Source organism: Elaeis guineensis, chromosome 3, assembly GCF_000442705.2.
Source record: "Elaeis guineensis isolate ETL-2024a chromosome 3, EG11, whole genome shotgun sequence".
In the NCBI taxonomy this organism is placed as follows: domain Eukaryota; kingdom Viridiplantae; phylum Streptophyta; class Magnoliopsida; order Arecales; family Arecaceae; genus Elaeis; species Elaeis guineensis.
In genome coordinates, this window is record NC_025995.2 from 9637096 (window position 1) to 9646616 (window position 9521).

The 9521-nt window shown below is 36.2% G+C and overlaps 1 protein-coding gene across 1 annotated transcript in view; it reads left to right on the forward strand.

Moving 5' to 3' along the window:
* LOC105042338 (5'-methylthioadenosine/S-adenosylhomocysteine nucleosidase) overlaps positions 1–8706 on the forward strand; it is a gene marked incomplete in the record, with an annotated part of 61148 nt that extends 52442 nt beyond the window's left edge. The window contains 1 exon segment of the mRNA XM_073253638.1: positions 8069–8706.
* Positions 8707–9521: the final 815 nt, after the last annotated feature.

Sequence of the window (9521 nt, forward strand, 5' to 3'; positions counted from 1 at the left end):
AGCTTAATTGGCTAGTAATCAGATTGAATTCATTGATGTGATCAGTAACAGATGCACCTTCAAGCATCTTCAAATTGAATAGACGATGCATAATGTATATCTTGTTGGAGCCCGAAGGCTTCTCATACATGTTGGACAGAGCCTTCATCAAATTAGCTGTCTTTTCCTCTAGGATGTTGAACGCGACGTTCCTGGCCAACATCAAACGGATGCTTCCCAGAGCCTAGCGGTCCAATAAATCTCAATATGCTTGGGACATGTCTTTGGGTTTTTTTCCTCCATGAGATAGATAAAGCCTCTTTTGGTCTAAATAATCCTCAATCTGCATCTTCCAGAAACCAAAGGCTTTTCCATCGAACTTGTTGATCTTGACCTTTCCTTCATCTCCTGCCATTACTCCCACTCTTCTCCTCAAGCCTGGTGCTCTAATACCAGTTGTTAGGGGACGATGCGCAGCGGATTACGGCATTCACAGGAGAAGGGAAGGAAAAACTAAAAAAATACACAAGCACAATACAAAATACAAGGGATTTTACGTGGTTCGAAGTCTTTTGCTCTTATGTCCACGGCCGCATAGAATATATGTTTTTCCTTTATGTAACAGCAGGAGATTTACATGGGTAAAAATAAGAGAAAACCTCTCTCTCTACTGGTAGCGCCTTCTAGAAGAAAATCCTTACTCTAGCCTTGCACGCGCTCTTCTTCTCTCTTGGAAGAAACCTATCTTCTCCCTTGTGAACATCTCTCTTCTCTCTTGGAAGACCGCACATACACCCCTTACAAAAGCACTTGGGAGAATCTCTCTCTCACAGCTCTCTGTTGCTCTCAGGTGACTACAGAAGTTCTCTGTCACACTTTGTTCTCGTCTGCTGCCCACAGGGTCTTTTAAAGACCTTCAATCGGACCAATTTGACTCAAGAACGATCTCCGAGTCCTGTTAAAACACAAATCAAGCCCCAGACCATTGGATCTTCACAGCAAGCACCACTGGCCGTTAGATCGCGCGTACGTATGAAAACTAGAGCAAACCGAAGCCATAAACCATGTGAAATGGGGGCGAAACGCTCGTCGGTCCATCGTGGACTACGAGAAACGGTGGGGAAATGCCCGCTCGATCCACACCTCCTATGCATCGACGGTCCGCAATGGACTGCGTGAAAGGTGTCATGGGCCGTGCCCCACGCACGCCCTTTGGGCCTCGCCCGCGGCCGGCCCGTGCGTGCGTGTCACCTGGGCCGGGCCGTGGCTTGCTTCTCCTGTGGGCTTTTTTTTTTTTTTGCTTTTGGGCTTTGTTTCATGGGCTTCTTTCTAGGCTTTTTGGGTCTTGTTTGTATCTAGTTTGGGTGGATTAGGCTCCACCACCCAACATGTCCCGGTTTGTTCATGATGGATTGATAGTAGTGCCATAACTCGTGTTGTCATTTCTTTATAGGGGTTCATAAACAAGTGGAAACCAAGTCTGAAGGAGGCTAAACTAAAAGTAAGAAATGATCTTAAAATTGAAGTTGAATATATAGGAGTTGTCAAGTTATCTTTAGAGTCTAGTTTTAAAATTTTTTTGGAGAATATCTTTTGTGTATCTTTTTTAGAAGAATTTGATTTCTGTTTTCTCTTTAAATAGGCTTGGATTTGGTTTTAATTTTCGTGATGGAAAAGTTAATTTGATATTTAACTCTCAGGTTATGATATTTTGAATGATGGATTATATAAGTTATGTTTAGCTTGTGATAATCCCTATGCTTCTTAAATGTTAAGAATGTAGCTGCAAAGCATTCTAGGATTAAAGATAGATCCTCTATGTTATGGCACAAGCACTTAGGGTACATATCTAAGGAAAGAATTAGTAGATTGATTAAGCATGATATCCTACCCATTTTAGATTTTAAGGACATGGAGATTTACATTGATTGTATTAGGGACAAATTAACTATGATTAAAAAGAAAGAGGCAATTCGTAGTTCAGGCCTTTTGGAAATAATTTACACTGATATTAATGGATCTTATTCTTGTACAATCTGTGGTAATATATATTTCATCACGTTCATTGATGATTTTTTTTGATATAGTTATCTTTATTTAATTAAAAAAATCAGATGTTCTTGAAAAATTTAAAATCTTCAAAATAGAAGTTGAAAAATAAAGGAAAAGATCATCAAGATCGTAAGATCTGATCGTGGGGATGAGTATTATGACAAACTTGATGTGGCAGAACAGCATATGGGTCGGTTTGCCAAATACTTACAGAATTATGGGATTGTTGCCTAATATACCATGCCTGGTAGCCTTAAGCAGAATGGTGTCGCCAAGAGACGTAATCGCATCCTTAAGGATATGATGAGGAGTATGATGAGTAGGTCTAACTTGCTAGAATATCTGTGGGATAAGGTTCTTAAAACTATCTTATATATCTTTAAGAGAGTTCTTAATAAATCTATGCCTAAAACACCTTTCGAACTTTGGATTAGTAGAAAATCTAGCTTAACCATCTTCGGGTTTGAGGTTATCCTACAGAAGTAAGAATATATAACCTGATAGAGAAAAAGACTGACCCTAGAATCCGTTGTTGTTTCATTGGATATCTAGAACATGCTAAAGGATATAGGTTCTATAATCTTGGGAGAGGTAACAGAATTGTAGTCACTGATCGCTAAATTTTTAGAATTTGATGTAACTGATATTGAATCTTCTCGGGCTGTTGATGTTGACAGTAGTTAGATGGAGACTGTCTCCATTCTTATGTACATATCACATGAAAGTGTAGTTCCTGCACCCATTGATAGAGTGGATATTCAAGCCCCTGATCCTCCTGCTTCGGTTGAGAATCTTCAACCAGTTCAGTTAGTTGAGGAGGTGCCATTAAGGAGGTCTGCTCGACAGAAGAGGCCTGTTAGTCCCGATGATTTCTTTGTTTATCTTGGGGAAAATGATTATAACATTGGATATGTGGTAGATTCAGTAACATATCATGATGCTGTGAGCTATCCCCAGTCTGATTTGTGGATAGATGCTAGGAAGAAGAAAATGCAATCTGTGGCTTGAAACAAGCATCTCGGCAATGGTACTTGAAATTTGATGAGGTGGTAATCTCTTTTGTCTTTGAGGAAAATAAAGTTGATCAGTGTATCTATCTCAAAATCAGTGGGAGCAAGTTTATCTTTCTTATTTTATATGTTGATATCTTGCTTGCCAGTAGTGATTTTGATTTGCTTAGTGAGACTAAACAAATGCTATCTAGGATTTTTAATGTGAAAGATCTTAGGGAGGCAACTTTTGTCCTCGGCATTGAAATTCACAGGGATAGATTACTTCATCTGTTGGGTTGTCACAGAGGGCATGTATTAATAGGGTTCTTGAAAGATTTAATACATATAATTGCAAACCATGTGATATGCCTATTGCCAAGGATGACAAATTTAATAAAGGTCAGTGCCCCAAGAATGAGCTTGAGAAAGATTAGATCAAGAATGTGCCTTATGCTAGTGCTACAAGGAGTCCGATGTATGCTCAGGTTTGCACCAGACTTGATAGTGCCTTCATATTAGTAGTTTTTGGTAGGTATCCGTCAAACCCAGACTTTCAACATTGGGTTGCTGCAAAGAGAGTGATGAGATATAGAAAATCAAGGACTATATGCTTGCGTATAGAAGATCTGATAATTTAGATTTGGTGGGCTATTCATATTCAGATCTTGCTGGGTGCCCTGATGATTTTAAATCAACTTCAGGATATATTTTTATGTTGGCTGGAGGTGCAGTATCTTGGAGGAGCGTTAAACAGATCCTGACTGCTTCTTCCACTATGCAAGCTGAATTTATTACCTGCTATGGGGCTGCCACTCAAGCTGTTTGGCTGAGAAATCTTATTGCAGGGCTTCAGATTGTTCATTCTACCACTTGACCACTATTAATCTATTATGATAATGGAGCTGTTATATTCTTTATAAAGAACAATAAATCTTCTAGTGGATCTAAACATTTTATATATATATATATATATATATATACATATGTATGTATACATATACATATACATATACATATGTATGTATACATATACATATACATATACATATGTATGTATACATATACATATACATATACATATGTATGTATACATATACATATACATATACATATACATATACATATACATGTATACATATATATATATATATATATGTATGTATATACATGTATGTATGTATGTATGTATATATATATATATGTATGTATGTATGTATATACATATACATATATATATATACATATACATAGATATATATACATATATACATATACATACATACATACATACATACATATATATATATACATACATACATACATACATATATATATATATACATACATACATACATACATGTATATACATATGTATATACATATGTATATACATACATACATGTATATACATATGTATATACATATGTATGTATATATATATATATATATATGTATATATATATATATATATATATGTATGTATATATGTATATATATATATATATATATGTATATATATATGTATATATATATATATATATGTATGTATATATGTATATATGTATGTATATATGTATATATGTATATATATATGTATATATGTATGTATGTATATATGTATATATGTATGTATATCTATATGTATATATGTATATCTATATATATATATGTATATATATATATATATGTGTGTGTGTGTGTGTGTGTGTGTGTGTGTGTGTGTATATATGTGTGTATATATATATATATATATATATTTATATATATATATATGCATGCATGTTATTACTAATGTGCACTGTGGAGTATATATCTCAGAACAGTGACATGTTTGAACTACCGTTAAGAAATCATAGATTTGCTTAGAACCATCTTTTCCTGAATATGTCTTCTAGACAAAGATGACCGATGAAGTCACTCTTTCACTTCTTTGCTTCTATTAAATAAGTTGGTCCGGAGATATGTCTCTCTATGCTCAATTTCGTGAAACTAAGATAAACAATGTGAACATGCATTCCTTTAGTGTTATGTGGTTATCATTTTATTGGAACTAGAGTTATGCTGCTGCATAAAGTATGGATCAAAATATTGGAATACTAAATAGGGCATGATCGATGGAGATTGGAATTGTTAGTTGGATCTTTGGTAATGCTACCCAAAGTGGATAAACTTAGGGAGTGACATTAATATTGTGCTTTGTTTTTACAAAATTATTTGTTGTTCATATTTTGTTGCCCCATGGAAGCTTAACTAGCCTTTTTTCTTTTTTCCTTTTTTTTTTGTTTTTTTTTGTGGCGGGGGGCATGGTGTGGCTTTAGGGCCATTATAAAATGTCGGTTTCATTTGATGCTAGATAGTCTTGGGCAAATTGGTGTAAGAAATTTGTACCCATAGTAATGTTTTTTCAGGCAAAGGTGGTGATGCTTTGTTGGTGAGAGGCGATTAGTTCATCAAAAGTCAAAACAAATTCTTTCTATTAAGTATTGGTAGCTTGAAGGAAAATAGCAATTTGAGAGGTACGAGCAAGTTATTTGGGTCTAAGTTTTGTCAATGTTCACAAGGGAGTTGGCATTTAGCGGAAAGGTGAGGTTTATGGTTAGAACGATACATATCCAATATTTTGTTGACTTTTTCATTTAGAGAATTTCCATGTACTAGACTTTATCAGGTAATATTTTAAAGCTTCTTTAATAAAATGTGTTTGGTCCGTATATACATGAAAATGAGTAGAAAAAGGTTGAGCGCCTTACATTGGTTCCTTTTTGAGTCAAACTAAAAAAAGAAAATGTGTATGGTTATCAGAGATGAAGGAACAATATGATTTGCAAAATCATGCGCTGTGCTATTTTCTTGGTTCTTTCATGGTCACATTTTTCTCCCAAGGTTCAAAATAAGAACTTGTAGTTTTCAAGTTATTAGAAGCAATCAAACTCGAGCATTATTTGCCCCAATCGGCAATTTTTTGTATATGGTCTTCATTTCCTGTCAGATGAGGTCATATAAAGGTGGTTTAGTTGATACAAGGTAGCACCAAGCCAACAAAGTTGATATTTACTTCAAACTTCTAAATAGAGACTGTGTAAACTTGAATATTCCCACTTCCAAGTTGAGGAAACACCTTTTCAGTTAGCTAAGAATAGATTTGTGGCAGTGACTGTGAAACCAGAGACCACCTTGTGCCTGGATGTAGATATTCCAGGGAGGTCTGGAAAATGTTACTGCACAACTTCAACGCTCATGGTCTACCAAGGGACACACACGACCCATGGGACTCATGGAGACAAAAATGTCAGCTTACTGAGACCTCCAAAGCATCGGACACACTGTCTGCCATTACATTTTGGTGCCTGTGGAAGGAGAGAAACAACAGGCTATTCCACTCCCAAGCTCTTTCTAGTTGGGTGGCAGCAAAAACAGTGGTCTTTCTACCAGGGGATTGGTAGAAACATGCGAAGAATGATGACATATTGAGGTTGCACTCGCATCTTCTCAGTCGCTCTCACACTTCCCAGCAAAGGAATGAAGAAATCCCTCCAAGTTAAGCTGCACCCAGCCCATGCAATGAACACATCGAACACAGTTGTTAAAGCCAGTTTCATATTTGAAAACAACACCGCACTCGTAACAATATAGACTCTAACCATGCAAGTTGCACCACCTTAACTTCTCTTTGGATGGACCTGCAAAAAGACAAACCATGTAGTAAATACAATCATAATTTAATAAAACTCTGATGGGGGAAGTGTCTCACTAACCTCATTCCCCAGAAAAAGAGCAGATAAGTGGGGATGGGTCAAAGGACCCTTATAAGTTCTACATGAAGGTTTTAAAGATGACAAATGTGGGAGTTTGTATGTGGATTTGGATGACAGCACTAACCTGATAACCTATCATGATCATATGAATTGCAGAGGATACCCAACCTTGATTATAAGAAAGAGGTTGGGTGATGAGGCATGGAGGTTAAAGGTGGCCTTCATATGGGCACAAGGTGTAACGGTAGATGTGATGATTGATGAGATTCAATGTGATGCTTTAATGAGGAGCAGAAATAGCAGGATGGCATTAGGAAAAGGTGAGATCAAATTGACATTATGCCAGGTGATTGCCTTTCTTTCCTTACCTGTCTTCTTTGAATGTTGTGCATGTTTCCTTTTGCTATATCTGTCTTTATTGTGGTTGACATGAGACTTCCAGCTTTGAGGTTGTCTTGTAGCTTTCCTCTGTGGGGTTATCGTGCCGTTATAATTAGGACATTTTTTCTGTCAAATTTGTAAGCTAGGGAATATAGGCTGTATTCATCAAGAAATTATTTACCATAACCATCTAGCCTTTTTCCAATAATTTTGGGGTCATTATCTACAAACTTTTTATTCTTCTTTTTTTTTTTTTTTTTTTAAAGAAATGTTTCGAAATTGTTCTAAAAGTAGGAACACCAAACCTGCTTAGACAGGTTTTGCTTGGATGACTCTTCATGCTAATTTGACTTGAATTTTGGAAGACTCCAGCTCATCATGTTGGGAGGCTCTTCTTTTGTGCATGATTCACCATTAGCATTTTTCTGTGTGTTTTATTTCTTACTACCATTGACTGAAAAAGCGGAAAGAGAGTGGCCTGTTTTGTTTTCCTAAATCTTATGTTGATAATCATAATTGTTCAACCTGTTATTGATCAAAATAGCATTGTTGTTACATTTATGAAGAGCTTGAATTTTATCAGTGAAAAAAATTCATACAGCCAACACCAACTAGTTTGGGATTCAATGCTGAGTTGGGTTGCATGGTTGTTTATCAGTATTTTTGCAGTAGATATGGTGAAAAGGAGCTCTTTCTAGTCCTCAGCATTTCTTCATTCTCACCCATTGTTTTAATATATATTCATTATCATATACAGAAACATAGCTATATAATTTTTTTTTTCCATGAGAAGTTTTCATCATTAACAATAATCCCTCAGTTTAATTGTCAAATTTTCATTTGTCTTCCAATATTGGCACATGCAAACTCTTCCTTTATGTATTGATACCTAATCTGTGCTGAATACAGAAGTAACTGTTAAACAACCGGATGCTAGCTGAAGGAAGAAAAATTGCTGGGAGGGGTGAAGAGATGGCTGAACATTATGCTTTTGGTCCTCTTGAAGATGATGTGATAATTAAACACAGGCTTCTGACTCGCACCACAACTTACCGGGGATGAAGCACCACTAAAGAAGCTTCAAAGTAAGTTTGCCTCCTTTGTACTGGAGATCAAGAAAGACACAGATAGTTCAGGTGACTGCTAGAGATTGTATAAGGCTTTCCTAGAGAAGCGAAATTCTTGGTGCACTGCGGGCAGTGCAGAACCACACGCACCATGGGCGGTGATTGGTTCCCTTGTGGAGCCGCAAAATTTTTTTTTTTGCATACGTCGCAACCCAGTCCCATGCGTGAATCAATCACTGTAGGTGGTGCACGTATTTCTGCACCATCCACGATGCACAAAAAATTCCTCCCTAGAAGAAATAACCACTTTCGAGCTCTCACTTCCTAAAAGCAAAATGGTAGATGGGAACATCCGAGAGAAAAAGGGCTTCAATGAGTTGCAAGAAGAAATCTATTGCCAAATCTTACATGCTCAAGCTGATATCGAGGACTTAAAGAAACAGTTTGAGGAGAGCAAGATTGAGAGAAAGCATAGGAGTGTGAGGCATCAGGAAGCTAATTGCTTTGCAGTCCTCAAGGTCAATATTGATTAATATATTTTTAGTAAGCTATTTAAGGAAAAAAATCTATAATGCTGTAATTAGGGAGTGGTTGATCAATGTATCTTTGATAAGCTATGTTTAGGGAGAAATCTGTGATGCTGTAATTAGGGAGTAAAATTAGCGATTACAATATGAGCATTTATGTAATAACATCAATATAAATAGAGGTGTAGCTCAAAAGAATTTTAGTTTTGGTCTATCATTCTTTCTCATATTATTCTTTCTTACTCTCCTCACTTTCTCTCTACTCTCTCTTCTCATTTTTAATTTAGTATTAGAACATATTTTGATCCGAACTTTTGTCAAAACTGGTCCCATGAGTATTTTTTTCTTCTCGATCATTTTCGTGGTGTTTGGGATATTTTGAAAGCTACTATTGGTGATAATTCCAACCGCTTTATGGTAAGGGCAATGAGAGTAGCGCTGTAGCCCTTGGTGATAATCTCTCTCCAATTCAGTCCCGTGAAGCTAGATGGAAATAATTACCTTGCATGGTCTAGATCTTGTTAGTTGTTTATCAAGGTTCGGGATATGTATGGTTTTTTTTGGAGGAGAAAAAGAGACCTGCAATTGATGCCTTTTTTTTTGGCCAATGGAAATTTAAGAATTTCTTGGTGATATCTAGGCTCATCGATTTTATACAGCCTCACATCACTCGTGGGTACTTACTCTTAGATTCTGCATGAAAAATCTGAAATGTTGCTGTCCAAATTTACTCACAATTGGACAATGATATTCAAGTCTATGAACTAC